The 19,656-nt window shown below is 45.8% G+C and overlaps 22 non-coding genes across 22 annotated transcripts; all 22 read right to left on the bottom strand.

Moving 5' to 3' along the window:
- Nucleotides 1–1,442: 1,442 nt before the first annotated feature.
- On the bottom strand, nucleotides 1,443–1,532 carry Trnam-cau (transfer RNA methionine (anticodon CAU)). Its single transcript is given in 2 exon segments — nucleotides 1,443–1,478; nucleotides 1,496–1,532. It is a non-coding gene; the product is annotated as a tRNA-Met (tRNA).
- Nucleotides 1,533–1,928: 396 nt separating this feature from the next.
- Trnam-cau (transfer RNA methionine (anticodon CAU)) lies at nucleotides 1,929–2,018 on the bottom strand. Its single transcript is given in 2 exon segments — nucleotides 1,929–1,964; nucleotides 1,982–2,018. It is a non-coding gene; the product is annotated as a tRNA-Met (tRNA).
- Nucleotides 2,019–3,386: 1,368 nt separating this feature from the next.
- Trnam-cau (transfer RNA methionine (anticodon CAU)) lies at nucleotides 3,387–3,476 on the bottom strand. Its single transcript is given in 2 exon segments — nucleotides 3,387–3,422; nucleotides 3,440–3,476. It is a non-coding gene; the product is annotated as a tRNA-Met (tRNA).
- A 396-nt stretch (nucleotides 3,477–3,872) lies between these two features.
- On the bottom strand, nucleotides 3,873–3,962 carry Trnam-cau (transfer RNA methionine (anticodon CAU)). The gene is given in 2 exon segments: nucleotides 3,873–3,908; nucleotides 3,926–3,962. It is a non-coding gene; the product is annotated as a tRNA-Met (tRNA).
- Nucleotides 3,963–5,330: 1,368 nt separating this feature from the next.
- Trnam-cau (transfer RNA methionine (anticodon CAU)) lies at nucleotides 5,331–5,420 on the bottom strand. The gene is given in 2 exon segments: nucleotides 5,331–5,366; nucleotides 5,384–5,420. It is a non-coding gene; the product is annotated as a tRNA-Met (tRNA).
- Nucleotides 5,421–6,140: 720 nt separating this feature from the next.
- Trnav-cac (transfer RNA valine (anticodon CAC)) lies at nucleotides 6,141–6,230 on the bottom strand. The gene is given in 2 exon segments: nucleotides 6,141–6,176; nucleotides 6,194–6,230. It is a non-coding gene; the product is annotated as a tRNA-Val (tRNA).
- A 720-nt stretch (nucleotides 6,231–6,950) lies between these two features.
- Trnam-cau (transfer RNA methionine (anticodon CAU)) lies at nucleotides 6,951–7,040 on the bottom strand. Its single transcript is given in 2 exon segments — nucleotides 6,951–6,986; nucleotides 7,004–7,040. It is a non-coding gene; the product is annotated as a tRNA-Met (tRNA).
- A 234-nt stretch (nucleotides 7,041–7,274) lies between these two features.
- On the bottom strand, nucleotides 7,275–7,364 carry Trnal-cag (transfer RNA leucine (anticodon CAG)). Its single transcript is given in 2 exon segments — nucleotides 7,275–7,310; nucleotides 7,328–7,364. It is a non-coding gene; the product is annotated as a tRNA-Leu (tRNA).
- A 234-nt stretch (nucleotides 7,365–7,598) lies between these two features.
- Trnam-cau (transfer RNA methionine (anticodon CAU)) lies at nucleotides 7,599–7,689 on the bottom strand. The gene is given in 2 exon segments: nucleotides 7,599–7,634; nucleotides 7,652–7,689. It is a non-coding gene; the product is annotated as a tRNA-Met (tRNA).
- Nucleotides 7,690–7,924: 235 nt separating this feature from the next.
- On the bottom strand, nucleotides 7,925–8,014 carry Trnam-cau (transfer RNA methionine (anticodon CAU)). The gene is given in 2 exon segments: nucleotides 7,925–7,960; nucleotides 7,978–8,014. It is a non-coding gene; the product is annotated as a tRNA-Met (tRNA).
- Nucleotides 8,015–8,086: 72 nt separating this feature from the next.
- On the bottom strand, nucleotides 8,087–8,176 carry Trnam-cau (transfer RNA methionine (anticodon CAU)). Its single transcript is given in 2 exon segments — nucleotides 8,087–8,122; nucleotides 8,140–8,176. It is a non-coding gene; the product is annotated as a tRNA-Met (tRNA).
- A 234-nt stretch (nucleotides 8,177–8,410) lies between these two features.
- Trnai-uau (transfer RNA isoleucine (anticodon UAU)) lies at nucleotides 8,411–8,500 on the bottom strand. Its single transcript is given in 2 exon segments — nucleotides 8,411–8,446; nucleotides 8,464–8,500. It is a non-coding gene; the product is annotated as a tRNA-Ile (tRNA).
- A 72-nt stretch (nucleotides 8,501–8,572) lies between these two features.
- Trnam-cau (transfer RNA methionine (anticodon CAU)) lies at nucleotides 8,573–8,662 on the bottom strand. Its single transcript is given in 2 exon segments — nucleotides 8,573–8,608; nucleotides 8,626–8,662. It is a non-coding gene; the product is annotated as a tRNA-Met (tRNA).
- A 1,530-nt stretch (nucleotides 8,663–10,192) lies between these two features.
- On the bottom strand, nucleotides 10,193–10,282 carry Trnam-cau (transfer RNA methionine (anticodon CAU)). Its single transcript is given in 2 exon segments — nucleotides 10,193–10,228; nucleotides 10,246–10,282. It is a non-coding gene; the product is annotated as a tRNA-Met (tRNA).
- A 1,693-nt stretch (nucleotides 10,283–11,975) lies between these two features.
- On the bottom strand, nucleotides 11,976–12,065 carry Trnam-cau (transfer RNA methionine (anticodon CAU)). The gene is given in 2 exon segments: nucleotides 11,976–12,011; nucleotides 12,029–12,065. It is a non-coding gene; the product is annotated as a tRNA-Met (tRNA).
- Nucleotides 12,066–12,137: 72 nt separating this feature from the next.
- Nucleotides 12,138–12,227, bottom strand: Trnam-cau (transfer RNA methionine (anticodon CAU)). Its single transcript is given in 2 exon segments — nucleotides 12,138–12,173; nucleotides 12,191–12,227. It is a non-coding gene; the product is annotated as a tRNA-Met (tRNA).
- A 2,502-nt stretch (nucleotides 12,228–14,729) lies between these two features.
- Nucleotides 14,730–14,819, bottom strand: Trnam-cau (transfer RNA methionine (anticodon CAU)). The gene is given in 2 exon segments: nucleotides 14,730–14,765; nucleotides 14,783–14,819. It is a non-coding gene; the product is annotated as a tRNA-Met (tRNA).
- A 720-nt stretch (nucleotides 14,820–15,539) lies between these two features.
- Trnam-cau (transfer RNA methionine (anticodon CAU)) lies at nucleotides 15,540–15,629 on the bottom strand. The gene is given in 2 exon segments: nucleotides 15,540–15,575; nucleotides 15,593–15,629. It is a non-coding gene; the product is annotated as a tRNA-Met (tRNA).
- Nucleotides 15,630–17,159: 1,530 nt separating this feature from the next.
- On the bottom strand, nucleotides 17,160–17,249 carry Trnam-cau (transfer RNA methionine (anticodon CAU)). Its single transcript is given in 2 exon segments — nucleotides 17,160–17,195; nucleotides 17,213–17,249. It is a non-coding gene; the product is annotated as a tRNA-Met (tRNA).
- Nucleotides 17,250–18,456: 1,207 nt separating this feature from the next.
- Nucleotides 18,457–18,546, bottom strand: Trnam-cau (transfer RNA methionine (anticodon CAU)). The gene is given in 2 exon segments: nucleotides 18,457–18,492; nucleotides 18,510–18,546. It is a non-coding gene; the product is annotated as a tRNA-Met (tRNA).
- A 234-nt stretch (nucleotides 18,547–18,780) lies between these two features.
- Nucleotides 18,781–18,870, bottom strand: Trnam-cau (transfer RNA methionine (anticodon CAU)). Its single transcript is given in 2 exon segments — nucleotides 18,781–18,816; nucleotides 18,834–18,870. It is a non-coding gene; the product is annotated as a tRNA-Met (tRNA).
- Nucleotides 18,871–19,428: 558 nt separating this feature from the next.
- Trnam-cau (transfer RNA methionine (anticodon CAU)) lies at nucleotides 19,429–19,518 on the bottom strand. The gene is given in 2 exon segments: nucleotides 19,429–19,464; nucleotides 19,482–19,518. It is a non-coding gene; the product is annotated as a tRNA-Met (tRNA).
- Nucleotides 19,519–19,656: the final 138 nt, after the last annotated feature.

The raw sequence follows: 19,656 nt of genomic DNA, 5'->3' as shown, positions 1-19,656 counted from the left end.
CGAACTCACGATATCCAGATAGCTCCATTGAGAGGATTATGAGACTGACGCGCTGCCTACTGCGTTACTGAGGCTTCGAACCAATGGCAATAGAAGGATATCGCAACGTTAACAAAACAAGTAACAACTTTCTCAAAAAGAAACGTTGCCCCGTGTGAGGATCGAACTCACGACCTTCAGATAGCTCTATTGAGAGGATTATGAGACTGCCTAGCTGCCTACTGCGCTACCGAGGCTTCGAACCAATGGCAATAGTAGAATATCGCAACGTTAACAAAACAAGTAACAACTTTCTCAAAAAGAAACGTTGCCCCGGGTGAGGATCGAACTCACGATATCCAGATAGCTCCATTGAGAGGATTATGAGACTGACGCGCTGCCTACTGCGTTACTGAGGCTTCGAACCAATGGCAATAGAAGGATATCGCAACGTTAACAAAACAAGTAACAACTTTCTCAAAAAGAAACGTTGCCCCGTGTGAGGATCGAACTCACGACCTTCAGATAGCTCTATTGAGAGGATTATGAGACTGCCGCGCTGCCTACTGCGCTACCGAGGCTTCGAACCAATGGCAATAGTAGAATATCGCAACGTTAACAAAACAAGTAACAACTTTCTCAAAAAGAAACGTTGCCCCGGGTGAGGATCGAACTCACGATATCCAGATAGCTCCATTGAGAGGATTATGAGACTGACGTGCTGCCTACTGCGCTACCGAGGCTTCGAACTAATGGCAATAGAAGAATATCGCAACGTTAACAAAACAAGTAAAAACTTTCTCAAAAAGAAACGTTGCCCCGGGTGAGGATCGAACTCACGACCCCTAGATAGCTCCATTGAGAGGATTATGAGACTGACGCGCTGAATACTGCGCTACCGAGGCTTCGAACTAACCGCAATAGAAGAATATCGCAACGTTAACAAAACAACTAACAACTTTCTCAAAAAGAAACGTTGCCCCGGGTGAGGATCGAACTCACGACCTTCCGATAGCTCTATTGAGAGGATTATGAGACTGACGCGCTGCCTACTGCGCTACCGAGGCTTTGAACACAGGGCAATAGAAGAATATCGCAACGTTAACAAAACAAGTAACAACTTTCTCAAAAGGAAACGTTGCCCCGGGTGAGGATCGAACTCACGACCTTCAGATAGCTCCATTGAGAGGATTATGAGACTGACGCGCTGAATACTGCGCTACCGATACTTCGAACCAATAGCAATAGAAGAATATCGCAACGTTAACAAAACAAGTAACAACTTTCTGAAAAAGTAAGGTTGCCCCGGTTGAGGGTCGAACTCACGACCTCCAGATAGCTCCATTGAGAGGATTATGAGACTGACGCGCTGCCTACTGCGCTACCGAGGCTTTGAACACAGGGCAATAGAAGAATATCGCAACGTTAACAAAACAAGTAACAACTTTCTCAAAAGGAAACGTTGCCCCGGGTGAGGATCGAACTCACGACCTTCAGATAGCTCTATTGAGAGGATTATGAGACTGACGCGCTGCCTACTGTGCTACCGAGGCTTCGAACCAATGGCAATAGAAGAATATCGCAACGTTAACAAAACAAGTAACAACTTTCTCAAAAGGAATCGTTGCCCCGGGTGAGGATCGAACTCACGACCTTCAGATAGCTCTATTGAGAGGATTATGAGACTGACGCGCTGCCTACTGTGCTACCCAGGCTTCGAACCAATGGCAACAGAAGAATATCGCAACGTTAACCAAACAAGTAACATTTTTTTCAAAAAGAAACGTTGCCCCGAGTGAGGATCGAGCTCACGAAATCCAGATAGCTCCATTGAGAGGACTATGAGAATGACGCGCTACCTACTGCGCTACCGAGGCTATGAACCCAGGGTAATAGCAGAATATCGCAACGTTAACAAAACAAGTAACAACTTTCTCAAAAAGAAACGTTGCCCCGGGTGAGGATCGAACTCACGACCTTCAGATAGCTCTATTGAGAGGATTATGAGACTGACGCGCTGCCTACTGCGCTACCGAGGCTTCGAACCAATGGCAATAGAAGAATATCGCAACGTTAACAAAACAAGTAACAACTTTCTCAAAAAGAAACGTTGCCCCGGGTGAGGATCGAACTCACGATATCCAGATAGCTCCATTGAGAGGATTATGAGACTGACGCGCTGCCTACTGCGTTACTGTGGCTTCGAACCAATGGCAATAGAAGGATATCGCAACGTTAACAAAACAAGTAACAACTTTCTCAAAAAGAAACGTTGCCCCGTGTGAGGATCGAACTCACGACCTTCAGATAGCTCTATTGAGAGGATTATGAGACTGCCGCGCTGCCTACTGCGCTACCGAGGCTTCGAACCAATGGCAATAGTAGAATATCGCAACGTTAACAAAACAAGTAACAACTTTCTCAAAAAGAAACGTTGCCCTGGGTGAGGATCGAACTCACGATATCCAGATAGCTCCATTGAGAGGATTATGAGACTGACGTGCTGCCTACTGCGCTACCGAGGCTTCGAACTAATGGCAATAGAAGAATATCGCAACGTTAACAAAACAAGTAAAAACTTTCTCAAAAAGAAACGTTGCCCCGGGTGAGGATCGAACTCACGACCCCTAGATAGCTCCATTGAGAGGATTATAAGACTGACGCGCTGAATAGTGCGCTACCGAGGCTTCGAACTAACCGCAATAGAAGAATATCGCAACGTTAACAAAACAACTAACAACTTTCTCAAAAAGAAACGTTGCCCCGGGTGAGGATCGAACTCACGACCTTCCGATAGCTCTATTGAGAGGATTATGAGACTGACGCGCTGCCTACTGCGCTACCGAGGCTTCGAACCAATGGCAATAGTAGAATATCGCAACGTTAACAAAACAAGTAACAACTTTCTCAAAAAGAAACGTTGCCCCGGGTGAGGATCGAACTCACGACCCCTAGACAGCTCCATTGAGAGGATTATGAGACTGACGCGCTGACTACTGCGCTACCGAGGCTTCGAACTAATGGCAATATAAGAATATCGCAACGTTAACAAAACAACTAACAACTTTCTCAAAACGAAACGTTGCCCCGGGTGAGGATCGAACTCACGACCTTCAGATAGCTCTATTGAGAGGATTATGAGACTGACGCGCTGCCTACTGCGCTTCCGAGGCTTCGAACCAATGGCAATAGAAGAATATCGCAACGTTAACAAAACAAGTAACAACTTTCTCAAAAAGAAACGTTGCCCCGGGTGAGGATAGAACTCACGATATCCAGATAGCTCCATTGAGAGGATTATGAGACTGACGTGCTGCCTACTGCGCTACCGAGGCTTTGAACCCAGGGCAATAGAAGAATATCGCAACGTTAACAAAACAAGTAACAACTTTCTCAAAAGGAATCGTTGCCCCGGGTGAGGATCGAACTCACGACCTTCAGATAGCTCTATTGGGAGGATTATGAGACTGACGCGCTGCCTACTGCGCTACCGAGGCTTCGAACTAATGGCAATAGAAGAATATCGCAACGTTAACAAAACAACTAACAACTTTCTCAAAAAGAAACGTTGCCCCGGGTGAGGATCGAACTCACGACCTTCCGATAGCTCTATTGAGAAGATTATGAGACTGACGCGCTGCCTACTGTGCTACCCAGGCTTCGAACCAATGGCAACAGAAGAATATCGCAACGTTAACCAAACAAGTAACATTTTTCTCAAAAAGAAACGTTGCCCCGAGTGAGGATCGAGCTCACGAAATCCAGATAGCTCCATTGAGAGGACTATGAGAATGACGCGCTACCTACTGCGCTACCGAGGCTATGAACCCAGGGTAATAGCAGAATATTGCAACGTTAACAAAACAAGTAACAACTTTCTCAAAAAGAAACGTTGCCCCGGGTGAGGATCGAACTCACGACCTTCAGATAGCTCTATTGAGAGGATTATGAGACTGACGCGCTGCCTACTGCGCTACCGAGGCTTCGAACCAATGGCAATAGAAGAATATCGCAACGTTAACAAAACAAGTAACAACTTTCTCAAAACGAAACGATGCCCCGGGTGAGGATCGAACTCACGATATCCAGATAGCTCCATTGAGAGGATTATGAGACTGACGCGCTGCCTACTGCGTTACTGAGGCTTCGAACCAATGGCAATAGAAGGATATCGCAACGTTAACAAAACAAGTAACAACTTTCTCAAAAAGAAACGTTGCCCCGTGTGAGGATCGAACTCACGACCTTCAGATAGCTCTATTGAGAGGATTATGAGACTGCCGCGCTGCCTACTGCGCTACCGAGGCTTCGAACCAATGGCAATAGTAGAATATCGCAACGTTAACAAAACAAGTAACAACTTTCTCAAAAAGAAACGTTGCCCCGGGTGAGGATCGAACTCACGATATCCAGATAGCTCCATTGAGAGGATTATGAGACTGACGTGCTGCCTACTGCGCTACCGAGGCTTCGAACTAATGGCAATAGAAGAATATCGCAACGTTAACAAAACAAGTAAAAACTTTCTCAAAAAGAAACGTTGCCCCGGGTGAGGATCGAACTCACGACCCCTAGATAGCTCCATTGAGAGGATTATGAGACTGACGCGCTGAATACTGCGCTACCGAGGCTTCGAACTAACCGCAATAGAAGAATATCGCAACGTTAACAAAACAACTAACAACTTTCTCAAAAAGAAACGTTGCCCCGGGTGAGGATCGAACTCACGACCTTCCGATAGCTCTATTCAGAGGATTATGAGACTGACGCGCTGCCTACTGCGCTACCGAGGCTTCGAACCAATGGCAATAGTAGAATATCGCAACGTTAACAAAACAAGTAACAACTTTCTCAAAAAGAAACGTTGCCCCGGGTGAGGATCGAACTCACGACCCCTAGACAGCTCCATTGAGAGGATTATGAGACTGACGCGCTGACTACTGCGCTATCGAGGCTTCGAACTAATGGCAATATAAGAATATCGCAACGTTCACAAAACAACTAACAACTTTCTCAAAACGAAACGTTGCACCGGGTGAGGATCGAACTCACGACCTTCAGATAGCTCTATTGAGAGGATTATGAGACTGACGCGCTGCCTACTGCGCTTCCGAGGCTTCGAACCAATGGCAATAGAAGAATATCGCAACGTTAACAAAACAAGTAACAACTTTCTCAAAAAGAAACGTTGCCCCGGGTGAGGATAGAACTCACGATATCCAGATAGCTCCATTGAGAGGATTATGAGACTGACGTGCTGCCTACTGCGCTACCGAGGCTTTGAACCCAGGGCAATAGAAGAATATCGCAACGTTAACAAAACAAGTAACAACTTTCTCAAAAGGAATCGTTGCCCCGGGTGAGGATCGAACTCACGACCTTCAGATAGCTCTATTGGGAGGATTATGAGACTGACGCGCTGCCTACTGCGCTACCGAGGCTTCGAACTAATGGCAATAGAAGAATATCGCAACGTTAACAAAACAACTAACAACTTTCTCAAAACGAAACGTTGCCCCGGGTGAGGATCGAACTCACGACCTTCCGATAGCTCTATTGAGAAGATTATGAGACTGACGCGCTGCCTACTGCGTTACTGAGGCTTCGAACCAATGGCAATAGAAGGATATCGCAACGTTAACAAAACAAGTAACAACTTTCTCAAAAAGAAACATTGCCCCGTGTGAGGATCGAACTCACGACCTTCAGATAGCTCTATTGAGAGGATTATGAGACTGACGCGCTGCCTACTGCGCTACCGAGGCTTCGAACCAATGGCAATAGAAGAATATCGCAACGTTAACAAAACAAGTAACAACTTTCTCAAAAAGAAACGTTGCCCCGGGTGAGGATCGAACTCACGATATCCAGATAGCTCCATTGAAAGGATTATGAGACTGACGTTCTGCCTACTGCGCTACCGAGGCCTTGAACCCAGGACAATAGAAGACTATCGCAACGTTAACAAAAAAAGTAACAACTTTCTCAAAAGGAATCGTTGCCCCGGGTGAGGATCGAACTCATGACCTTCAGATAACTCTATTGGGAAGATTATGAGACTGACGCACTGCCTACTGCGCTACCGAGGCTTCGAACTAATGGCAGTAGAAGAATATCGCAACGTTAACAAAACAAGTAACAACTTTCTCAAAAAGAAACGTCTCCCCGGGTGAGGATCGAACTCACGACCTTCAGATAGCTCTATTGAGAGGATAGTGAGACTGACGCGCTGCCTACTGCGCTACCGAGGCTTCGAACCAATGGCAATAGAAGAATATCGCAACGTTAACAAAACAAGTAACATTTTTCTCAAAAAGAAACGTTGCCCCGGGTGAGGATCGAGCTCACGGTCTCCAGATAGCTCCACTGAGAGGATTATGAGACTGACGCGCTGCTTACTGCGCTACCGAGGCTTTGAACCCAGGGCAATAGAAGAATATCGAGACGTTAACAAAACAAGTAACAACTTTCTCAAAAGGAAACGTTGCCCCGGGTGAGGATCGAACTCCCGACCTTCAGATAGCTCTATTGAGAGGATTATGAGACTGACGCGCTGCCTACTGCGCTACCGAGGCTTTGAACCCAGGGCAATAGAAGAATATCGCAACGTTAACAAAACAAGTAACAACTTTCTCAAAAGGAAACGTTGCCCCGGGTGAGGATCGAACTCACGACCTTCAGATAGCTCTATAGAGAGGATTATGAGACTGACGCGCTGCCTACTGCGCTACTGAGGCTTAGAACTAATGGCAATAGAAGAATATCGCAACGTTAACAAAACAAGTAATAACTTTTTCAAAAAGAAACGTTGCCCCGGGTGAGGATCGAACTCACGACCTTCAGCTAGCTCTATAGAGAGGATTATGACACTGACGCGCTGCCTACTGCGCTACCGAGGCTTTGAGCCTAGGGCAATAGAAGAATATCGCAACGTTAACAAAACAAGTAACAACTTTCTCAAAAGGAAACGTTGCCCCGGGTGAGGATCGAACTCACGACCTTCAGATAGCTCTATTGAGATGATTATGAGACTGACGCACTGCCTACTGCGCTACCGAGGCTTCGAACCAATTACTATAGAAGAATATCTCAACGTTAACAAAACAAGTAACAACTTTTTCGAAAAATAACGTTGCCCCGGGTGAGGATCGAACTCACGACCCCTAGATAGCTCCATTGAGAGGATTATGAGACTGACGCGCTGCCTAATGCGCTACCGAGGCTTCAAACCAATGGCAATAGAAGAATATCGCAACGTTAACAAAACAAGTAACAACTTTCTCAAAAAGAAACGTTGCCCCGAGTGAGGATCGAACTCACGACCTCCAGATAGCTGCATTGAGAGGATTCTGAGACTGTCGCGCTGCCTACTGCGCTACCGAGGCTTCGAACCAATGGCAATAGAAAAATATCGCAACGTTAACAAAACAAGTAACAACTTTCTCAAAAATAAACGTTGCCCCGAGTGAGGATCGAACTCACGATATCCAGATAGCTCCATTGAGAGGATTATGAGACTGACGTGCTGCCTACTGCGCTACCGAGGCTTTGAACCCAGGGCAATAGAAGAATATCGCAACGTTAACAAAACAAGTAATAACTTTCTCAAAAAGAAACGTTGCCCCGGGTGAGGATCGAACTCACGACCTTCAGATAGCTCTATTGAGAGGATTATGAGACTGACGCGCTGCCTACTTGCGCTACCGAGGCTTCGAACCAATGGCAATAGAAGAATATCGCAACGTTAACAAAACAAGTAACAACTTTCTCAAAAAGAAACGTTGCCCCGGGTGAGGATCGAACTCACGATATCCAGATAGCTCTATAGAGAGGATTATGAGACTGACGCGCTGCCTACTGCGCTACCGAGGCTTCGAACAAATGGCAATAGAAGAATATCGCAACGTCAACAAAACAAGTAATAACTTTCTCAAAAAGAAACCGTTGCCCCGGGTGAGGATCGAACTCACGACCTTCAGATAGCTCTATAGAGAGGATTATGAGACTGACGCGCTGCCTACTGCGCTACCGAGGCTTCGAACTAATGGCAATAGAAGAATATCGCAATGTTAAGAAAAAGAGTAGCAACTTTCTCAAAAAGAAACGTTGCCCCGGGTGAGGATCGAACTCACGACCTTCAGCTAGCTCTATAGAGAGGATTATGAGACTGACGCGCTGCCTACTGCGCTACCGAGGCTTTGAACCCAGGGCAATAGAAAAATATCGCAACGTTAACAAAACAAGTAACAACTTTCTCAAAAGGAAACGTTGCCCCGGGTGAGGATCGAACTCACGACCTTCAGATAGCTCTATTGAGAGGATTATGAGACTAACGCGCTGCCTACTGTGCTACCCAGGCTTCGAACCAATGGCAACAGAAGAATATCGCAACGTTAACGAAACAAGTAACAACTTTCTCAAAAAGAAACGTTGCCCCGAGTGAGGATCGAACTCACGAAATCCACATAGCTCCATTGAGAGGACTATAAGAATGACGCGCTACCTACTGCGCTACCGAGGCTATGAACCCAAAGTAATAGCAGAATATCGCAACGTTAACAAAACAAGTAACAACTTTCTCAAAAAGAAACGTTGCCCCGGGTGAGGATCGAACTCACGACCTTCAGATAGCTCTATTGAGAGGATTATGAGACTGACGCGCTGCCTACTGCGCTACCGAGGCTTTGAACCCAGGGCAATAGAAGAATATCGCAACGTTAACAAAACAAGTAACAACTTTCTCAAAAAGAAACGTTGCCCCGGGTGAGGATCGAACTCACGACCCCTAGATAGCTCCATTGAGAGGATTATGAGACTGACGCGCTGCCTACTGCGCTACCGAGGGTTCGAACCAATGGCAATAGAAGGATATCGCAACGTTAACAAAACAAGTAACAACTTTCTCAAAAAGAAACGTTGCCCCGGGTGAGGATCGAACTCACGATACCTAGATAGCTCCATTGAGAGGATTATGAGACTGACGTGCTGCCTACTGCGCTACCGAAGCTTCGAACCAATGGCAATAGAAGAATATCGCAACGTTAACAAAACGAGTAACAACTTTCTCAAAAAGAAACGTTGCCCCGGGTGAGGATAAAACTCACGACCCCTAGATAGCTCAATTGAGAGGATTATGAGACTGACGCGCTGCCTACTGCGCTACCGAGGCTTCGAACCAATGGCAATAGAAGAATATCGCAACGTTAACAAAACAAGTAACAACTTTCTCAAAAAGAAACGTTGCCCCGGGTGAGGATGGAACTCACGATACCTAGATAGCTCCATTGAGAGGATTATGAGACTGACGTGCTGCCTACTGCGCTACCGAGGCTTCGAAGCAATGGCAATAGAAGGATATCGCAACGTTAACAAAACAAGTAACAACTTTCTCAAAAAGAAACGTTGCCCCGGGTGAGGATTGAACTCGCGACCCCTAGATAGCTCCATTGAGAGGATTATGAGACTGACGCGCTGCCTACTGCGCTACCGAGGCTTCGAACCAATGGCAATAGAAGAATATCGCAACGTTAACAAAACAAGTAACAACTTTCTCAAAAAGAAACGTTGCCCCGGGTGAGGATCGAACTCACGATACCTAGATAGCTCCATTGAGAGGATTATGAGACTGACGTGCTGCCTACGGCGCTACCGAGGCTTCGAACCAATGGCAATAGAAGGATATCGCAACGTTAACAAAACAAGTAACAACTTTCTCAAAAAGAAACGTTGCCCCGGGTGAGGATCGAACTCACGACCCCTAGATAGCTCCATTGAGAGGATTATGAGACTGACGCGCTGCCTACTGCGCTACCGAGGCTTCGAACCAATGGCAATAGAAGGATATCGCAACGTTAACAAAACAAGTAACAACTTTCTCAAAAAGAAACGTTGCCCCGGGTGAGGATCGAACTCACGACCCCTAGATAGCTCCAATGAGAGGATTATGAGACTGACGCGCTGCCTACTTCGCTACCGAGGCTTCGAACCAATGGCAATAGAAGAATATCGCAACGTTAACAAAACAAGTAACAACTTTCTCAAAAAGAAACGTTGCCCCGGGTGAGGATCGAACTCACGATACCTAGATAGCTCCATTGAGAGGATTATGAGACTGACGTGCTGCCTACGGCGCTACCGAGGCTTTGAACCCAGGGCAATAGAAGAATATCGCAACGTTAACAAAACAAGTAACAACTTTCTCAAAAGGAATCGTTGCCCCGGGTGAGGATCGAACTCACGACCTTCAGATAGCTCTATTGAGAGGATTATGAGACTGACGCGCTGCCTACTGCGCTACCGAGGCTTCGAACTTATGGCAATAGAAGAATATCGCAACGTTAACAAAACAAGTAACAACTTTCTAAAAAAGAAACGTTGCCCCGGGTGAGGATCGAACTCACGACCCCTAGATAGCTCCATTGAGAGGATTATGAGACTGACGCGCTGCCTACTGCGCTACCGAGGCTTCGAACCAATGGCAATAGAAGTATATCGCAACGTTAACAAAACAAGTAACAACTTTCTCAAAAAGAAACGTTGCCCCGTGTGAGAATCGAACTAAAGACTTTCAGATAGCTCTATTGAGAGGATTATGAGACTGCCGCGCTGCCTACTGCGCTACCGAGGCTTTGAACCAATGGCAATAGTAGAATATCGCAACGTTAACAAAACAAGTAACATTTTTCTCAAAAAGAAACGTTGCCCCGGGTGAGGATCGAACTCCCGATATCCAGATAGCTCCATTGAGAGGATTATGAGACTGACGTGCTGCCTACTGCGCTACCGAGGCTTCGAACTAATGGCAATAGAGGAATATCGCAACGTTAACAAAACAAGTAACAACTTTCTCAAAAAGAAACGTTGCCCCGGGTGAGGATCGAACTCACGACCCCTAGATAGCTCCATTGAGAGGATTATGAGACTGACGTGCTGACTACTGCGCTACCGAGGCTTCGAACTAACCGCAATAGAAGAATATCGCAACGTTAACAAAACAACTAACAATTTTCTCAAAAAGAAACGTTGCCCCGGGTGAGGATCGAACTCACGACCTTCCGATAGCTCTATTGAGAGGATTATGTGACTGACGCGCTGCCTACTGCGCTACCGAGGCTTCGAACCAATGGCAATAGTAGAATATCGCAACGTTAACAAAACAAGTAACAACTTTCTCAAAAAGAAACGTTGCCCCGTGTGAGGATCGAACTCACGACCCCTAGATAGCTCCATTGAGAGGATTATGAGACTGACGCGCTGACTACTGCGCTACCGAGGCTTCGAACTAATGGCAATAGAAGAATATCGCAACGTTAACAAAACAACTAACAACTTTCTCAAACAGAAACGTTGCCCCGGGTGAGTATCGAACTCACGACCTTCCGATATTTCTATTGAGAGGATTATGAGACTGACGCGCTGCCTAATGCGCTACCGAGGCTTCGAACCAATGGCAATAGAAGAATATCGCAACGTTAACAAAACAAGTAACAACTTTCTCAAAAAGAAACGTTGCCCCGAGTGAGGATCGAACTCACGATATCCAGATAGCTCCATTGAGAGGATTATGAGACTGACGTGCTGCCTACTGCGCTACCGAGGCTTTGAACCCAGGGCAATAGAAGAATATCGCAACGTTAACAAAACAAGTAATAACTTTCTCAAAAAGAAACGTTGCCCCGGGTGAGGATCGAACTCACGACCTTCAGATAGCTATATTGAGAGGATTATGACACTGACGCGCTGCCTACTTGCGCTACCGAGGCTTCGAACCAATGGCAATAGAAGAATATCGCAACGTTAACAAAACAAGTAACAACTTTCTCAAAAAGAAACGTTGCCCCGGGTGAGGATCGAACTCACGACCTTCAGATAGCTCTATAGAGAGGATTATGAGACTGACGCGCTGCTTACTGCGCTACCGAGGCTTCGAACTAATGGCAATAGAAGAATATCGCAATGTTAACAAAACAAGTAGCAACTTTCTCAAAAAGAAACGTTGCCCCGGGTGAGGATCGAACTCACGACCTTCAGCTAGCTCTATAGAGAGGATTATGAGACTGACGCGCTGCCTACTGCGCTACCGAGGCTTTGAACCCAGGGCAATAGAAAAATATCGCAACGTTAACAAAACAAGTAACAACTTTCTCAAAAGGAAACGTTGCCCCGGGTGAGGATCGAACTCACGACCTTCAGATAGCTCTATTGAGAGGATTATGAGACTGACGCGCTGCCTACTGTGCTACCGAGGCTTCGAACCAATTTCTATAGAAGAATATCTCAACGTTAACAAAACAAGTAACAACTTTTTTGGAAAAATTACGTTGTCCCGGGTGAGGATCGAACTAACGACCTCCAGATAGCTCTATTGAGAGGATTATGAGACTAACGCGCTGCCTACTGTGCTACCCAGGCTTCGAACCAATGGCAACAGAAGAATATCGCAACGTTAACGAAACAAGTAACAACTTTCTCAAAAAGAAACGTTGCTCCGAGTGAGGATCGAACTCACGAAATCCACATAGCTCCATTGAGAGGACTATAAGAATGACGCGCTACCTACTGCGCTACCGAGGCTATGAACCCAAAGTAATAGCAGAATATCGCAACGTTAACAAAACAAGTAACAACTTTCTAAAAAAGAAACGTTGCCCCGGGTGAGGATCAAACTCATGACCCCTAGATAGCTCCATTGAGAGGATTATGAGACTGACGCGCTGCCTACTGCGCTACCGAGGCTTCGAACCAATGGCAATAGAAGAATATCGCAACGTTAACAAAACAAGTAACAACTTTCTCAAAAAGAAACGTTGCCCCGTGTGAGAATCGAACTAACGACCTTCAGATAGCTCTATTGAGAGGATTATGAGACTGCCGCGCTGCCTACTGCGCTACCGAGGCTTTGAACCAATGGCAATAGTAGAATATCGCAACGTTAACAAAACAAGTAACAACTTTCTCAAAAAGAAACGTTGCCCCGGGTGAGGATCGAACTCCCGATATCCAGATAGCTCCATTGAGAGGATTATGAGACTGATGTGCTGCCTACTGCGCTACCGAGGCTTCGAACCAATGGCAATAGTAGAATATCGCAACGTTAACAAAACAAGTAACAACTTTCTCAAAAAGAAACGTTGCCCCGTGTGAGGATCGAACTCACGACCCCTAGATAGCTCCATTGAGAGGATTATGAGACTGACGCGCTGCCTACTGCTTTACTGAGGCTTCGAACCAATGGCAATAGAAGGATATCGCAACGTTAACAAAACAAGTAACAACTTTCTCAAAAAGAAACGTTGCCCCGTGTGAGGATCGAACTCACGACCTTCAGATAGCTTTATTGAGAGGAGTATGTGACTGACGCGCTGCCTACTGCGCTACCGAGGCTTCGAACCAATGGCAATAGTAGAATATCGCAACGTTAACAAAACAAGTAACAACTTTCTCAAAAAGAAACGTTGCCCCGGGTGAGGATCGAACTCACGACCCCTAGATAGCTCCATTGAGAGGATTATGAGACTGACGCGCTGCCTACTGCGTTACTGAGGCTTCGAACCAATGGCAATAGAAGGATATCGCAACGTTAACAAAACAAGTAACAACTTTCTCAAAAAGAAACGTTGCCCCGTGCGAGGATCGAACTCACGACCTTCAGATAGCTCTATTGAGAGGATTATGTGACTGACGCGCTGACTACTGCGCTACCGAGGCTTCGAACCAATGGCAATAGTAGAATATCGCAACGTTAACAAAACAAGTAACAACTTTCTCAAAAAGAAACGTTGCCCCGGGTGAGGATCGAACTCACGACCCCTAGATAGCTCCATTGAGAAGATTATGAGACTGACGCGCTGCCTACTGCGTTACTGAGGCTTCGAACCAATGGCAATAGAAGGATATAGCAACGTTAACAAAACAAGTTACAACTTTCTCAAAAAGGAACGTTGCCCCGTGTGAGGATCGAACTCACGACCTTCAGATAGCTCTATTGAGAGGATTATGTGACTGACGCGCTGCCTACTGCGCTACCGAGGCTTCGAACCAATGGCAATAGTAGAATATCGCAACGTTAACAAAACAAGTAACAACTTTCTCAAAAAGAAACGTTGCCCCGGGTGAGGAACGAACTCACGACCCCTAGATAGCTCCATTGAGAGGATTATGAGACTGACGCGCTGACTACTGCGCTACCGAGGCTTCGAACTAATGGCAATATAAGAATATCGCAACGTTAACAAAACAACTAACAACTTTCTCAAAACGAAACGTTGCTCCGGGTGAGGATCGAACTCACGACCTTAAGATAGCTCTATTGAGAGGATTATGAGACTGACGCGCTGCCTTTTGCGTTACTGAGGCTTCGAACCAATGGCAATAGTAGAATATCGCAACGTTAACAAAACAAGTAACAACTTTCTCAAAAAGAAACGTTGCCCCGGGTGAGGATCGAACTCACGACCTTCAGATAGCTCTATTGAGAGGATTATGTGACGGACGCGCTGCCTACTGCGCTACCGAGGCTTCGAACCAATGGCAATAGTAGAATATCGCAACGTTAACAAAACAAGTAACAACTTTCTCAAAAAGAAACGTTGACCGGGTGAGGAACGAACTCACGTTCCCTAGATAGCTCCATTGAGAGGATTATGAGACTGACGCGCTGACTACTGCGCTACCGAGGTTTCGAACTAATGGCAATATAAGAATATCGCAACGTTAACAAAACAAGTAACAACTTTCTCAAAAGGAAACGTTGCCCCGGGTGAGGATCGAACTCACGACCTTCAGATAGCTCTATTGAGAGGATTATGAGACTGACGCGCTGCCTACTGCGCTACCGAGGCTTCGAACCAATTTCTATAGAAGAATATCTCAACGTTAACAAAACAAGTAACAAATTTTTCGAAAAATAACGTTGCCCCGGGTGAGGATCGAACTAACAACCTCCAGATAGCTCTATTGAGAGGATTTTGAGACTAACGCGCTTCCTACTGTGCTACCCAGGCTTCGAACCAATGGAAACAGAAGAATATCGCAACGTTAACCAAACAAGTAACAACTTTCTCAAAAAGAAACGTTTCCCCGAGTGAGGATCGAACTCACGAAATCCAAATAGCTCCATTGAGAGGATTATGAGAATGACGCGCTACCTACTGCGCTACCGAGTCTATGAACCCAGGGTAATAGCAGAATATCGCAACGTTAACAAAACAAGTAACAACTTTCTCAAAAAGAAACGTTGCCCCGGGTGAGGATCGAACTCACGACTTTCAGATAGCTCTATTGAGAGGATTATGAGACTCACGCGTTGCCTACTGCGCTACCGAGGCTTCGAACCAATGGCAATAGAAGAATATCGCAACGTTAACAAAACAAGTAACAACGTTCTCAAAAAGAAACGTTGCCCCGGGTGAGGATCGAACTCACGATATCCAGATAGCTCCATTGAGAGGATTATGAGACTGACGTGCTGCCTACTGCGCTACCGAGGCTTTGAACCCAGGGCAATAGAAGAATATCGCAACGTTAACAAAACAAGTAACAACTTTCTCAAAAGGAATCGTTGCCCCGGGTGAGGATCGAACTCACGACCTTCAGATAGCTCTATTTGGAGGATTATGAGACTGACGCGCTGCCTACTGCGCTACCGAGGCTTCGAACTAATGGCAATAGAAGAATATCGCAACGTTAACAAAACAACTAACAACTTTCTCAAAAAGAAACGTTGCCCCGGGTGAGGATCGAACTCACGACCTTCCGATAGCTCTATTGAGAAGATTATGAGACGGACGCGCTGCCTACTGCGTTACTGAGGCTTCGAACCAATGGCAATAGAAGGATATCGCAACGTTAACAAAACAAGTAACAACTTTCTCAAAAAGAAACGTTGCCCCGTGTGAGGATCGAACTCACGACCTTCAGATAGCTCTATTGAGAGGATTATGAGACTGACGCGCTGCCTACTGCGCTACCGAGGCTTCGAACCAATGGCAATAGAAGAATATCGCAACGTTAACAAAACAAGTAACAACTTTCTCAAAAAGAAACGTTGCCCCGGGTGAGGATCGAACTCACGATATCCAGATAGCTCCATTGAGAGGATTATGAGACTGACGTGTTGCCTACTGCGCTACCGAGGCTTTGAACCCAGGGCAATAGAAGACTATCGCAACGTTAACAAAACAAGTAACAACTTTCTCAAAAGGAATCGTTGTCCCGGGTGAGGATCGAACTCATGACCTTCAGATAGCTCTATTGAGAGGATTATGAGACTGACGCGCTGACTACTGCGCTACCGAGGCTTCGAACTAATGGCAATAGAAGAATATCGCAACGTTAACAAAACAACTAACAACTTTCTCAAAAAGAAACGTTGCCCCGGGTGAGGATCGAACTCACGACCTTCAGATAGCTCTATTGAGAGGATTATGAGACTGACGCGCTGCCTACTGCGTTACTGAGGCTTCGAACCAATGGCAATAGAAGGATATCGCAACGTTAACAAAACAAGTAACAACTTTCTCAAAAAGAAACGTTGCCCCGGTCGAGGATCGAGCTCACGGTCTCCAGATAGCTCCATTGAGAGGATTACGAGACTGACGCGCTGCTTACTGCGCTACCGATACTTCGAACCAATAGCAATAGAAGAATATCGCAACGTTAACAAAACAAGTAACAACTTTCTCAAAAAGTAAGGTTGCCCCGGTTGAGGGTCGAACTCACGACCTCCAGATAGCTCCATTGAGAGGATTATGAGACTGACGCGCTGCCTACTGCGCTACCGAGGCTTTGAACCCAGGGCAATAGAAGAATATCGAGACGTTAACAAAACAAGTAAAAACTTTCTCAAACGGAAGCGTTGCCCCGGGTGAGGATCGAACTCACGACCTTCAGATAGCTCTATTGAGAGGATTATGAGACTGACGCGCTGCCTACTGCGCTACCGATACTTCGAACCAATAGCAATAGAAGAATATCGCAACGTTAACAAAACAAGTAACAATTTTCTCAAAAAGAAACGTTGTCCCGGGTGAGGATCGAACTCACGAAATCCAGATAGCTCCATTGAGAGGATTATGAGACTGACGCGCTGCCTAATGCGCTACCGAGGTTTCGAAACCATGGCAATAGAAGAATATCGCAACGTTTACAAAACAATTAACAACTTCCTCGAAAGGAAACGTTGCCCCGGGTGAGGATCGAATTCACGACCTTCAGATAGCTCTATAGAGAAGATTATGAGACTGACGCGCTACCTACTGCGCTACCGAGGCTTCGAGCCAATGGCAATAGAAGAATATCGCAACGTTAACAAAACAAGTAACAACTTTTTCAAAAAATAACGTAGCCACGAGTGAGGATCGAACTCGCTAACTTCAAATAGCTCTATTGAGATAATAATGATTCTGACGCGCTGCCTACTGCGCTACAGAGGCGTCGAAGCAATGGCAATAGATGAATATCGCAACTTTAACAAAAAAAAGAAAAAGATTTTTCATAAAATAACGTTAACCCGGGTGAGGATCGAACTCATGACCTTCAGATAGCTTTATTGAGAGGATTATGAGACTGATGCGCTGCCTACTGCGCTACCGAGGCTTCGAACCCATGGCAATAGAAGAATATCGCAACGTTAACAAAACAAGTAACAACTTTCTCAAAAAGAAACGTTGCCCCGGGTGAGGATCGAACTCACGACCTTCATATAGCTCTATAGAGAGGATTATGTGTTTGACGTGCTGCCTACTGCGCTACCGAGGCTTTGAACCCAGGGCAATAGAAGAATATCGCAACGTTAACAAAACAAGTAACAACTTTCTCAAAAGGAAACATTGTCCCGGGTGAGGATCGAACTCACGACCTTCAGATAGCTCTATCGAGAGGATTATGAGACTGACGCGCTGCCTACTGTGCTACCCAGGCTTCGAACCAATGGCAACAGAAGAATATCGCAACGTTAACAAAACAAGTAACAACTTTCTCAAAAAGAAACGTTGCCCCGGGTGAGGATCGAACTCACGAAATCCAGATAGCTCCATTGAGAGGATTATGAGAATGACGCGCTGCCTACTGCGCTACCGAGGCTAGGAACCCAGGGCAATAGCAGAATATCGCAACGTTAACAAAACAAGTAACAACTTTCTCAAAAGGAAACGTTGCCCCGGGTGAGGATCGAACTCACGACTTTCAGATAGCTCTATTGAGAGGATTATGAGAGTGACGCGCTGCCTACTGCGCTACCGAGGCTTTGAAGCCAGGGCAATAGAAGAATATCGCAACGTTAACAAAACAAGTAACAACTTTCCCAAAAGGAAACATTGCCCCGGGTGAGGATCGAACTCACGACCTCCAGATAGCTCCATTGAGAGGATTATGTGTCTGACGTGCTGCCTACTGCGCTACCGAGGCTTTGAACCCAGGCCAATAGAAGAATATCGCAACGTTAACAAAACAAGTAACAACTTTCTCAAACGGAAACATTGCCCCGGGTGAGGATCGAACTCACGACCTTCAGATAGCTCTTTTGAGATGACTATGAGTCTGACGCGCTGCCTACTGCGCTACCGAGGCTTCGAACCAATTTCTATAGAAGAATATCGCAACGTTAACAAAACAAGTAACAACTTTCTCAAAAAAAAACGTTGCCCCGGGTGAGGATCGAACTCACGACCTTCATATAGCTCTATAGAGAGGATTATGTGTTTGACGTGCTGCCTACTGCGCTACCGAGGCTTTGAACCCAGGGCAATAGAAGAATATCGCAACGTTAACAAAACAAGTAACAACTTTCTCAAAAGGAAACATTGCCCCGGGTGAGGATCGAACTCACGACCTTCAGATAGCTCTATCGAGAGGATTATGAGACTGACGCACTGCCTACTGCGCTACCGAGGCTTCGAACCAATTTCTATAGAAGAATATCTCAACGTTAACAAAACAAGTAACAACGTTTTCGAAAAATAACGTTGCCCCGTGTGAGGATCGAACTAACGACCTCCAGATAACTCTATTGAGAGGATTATGAGACTAACGCGCTGCCTACTGTGCTACCCAGGCTTCGAACCAATGGCAACAGAAGAATATCGCAACGTTAACAAAACAAGTAACAACTTTCTCAAAAAGAAACGTTGCCCCGGGTGAGGATCGAACTCACGAAATCCAGATAGCTCCATTGAGAGGATTATGAGAATGACGCGCTGCCTACTGCGCTACCGAGGCTAGGAACCCAGGGCAATAGCAGAATATCGCAACGTTAACAAAACAAGTAACAACTTTCTCAAAAGGAAACGTTGCCCCGGGTGAGGATCGAACTCACGACTTTCAGATAGCTCTATTGAGAGGATTATGAGAGTGACGCGCTGCCTACTGCGCTACCGAGGCTTTGATGCCAGGGCAATAGAAGAATATCGCAACGTTAACAAAACAAGTAACAACTTTCTCAAAAGGAAACATTGCCCCGGGTGAGGATCGAACTCACGACCTTCAGATAGCTCTATTGAGATGATTATGAGACTGACGCGCTGCCTACTGCGCTACCGAGGCTTCGAACCAATTTCTATAGAAGAAAATCTCAACGTTAACAAAACAAGTAACAACTTTCCCAAAAAGAAACGTTGCCCCGGGTGAGGATCGAACTCACGATCTCCAGATAGCTCCATTGAGAGGATTATGAGACTGACG

Source organism: Argiope bruennichi, chromosome 8, assembly GCF_947563725.1.
Source record: "Argiope bruennichi chromosome 8, qqArgBrue1.1, whole genome shotgun sequence".
Taxonomy (NCBI): domain Eukaryota; kingdom Metazoa; phylum Arthropoda; class Arachnida; order Araneae; family Araneidae; genus Argiope; species Argiope bruennichi.
This window is presented reverse-complemented; position numbering and strand designations above follow the sequence as displayed.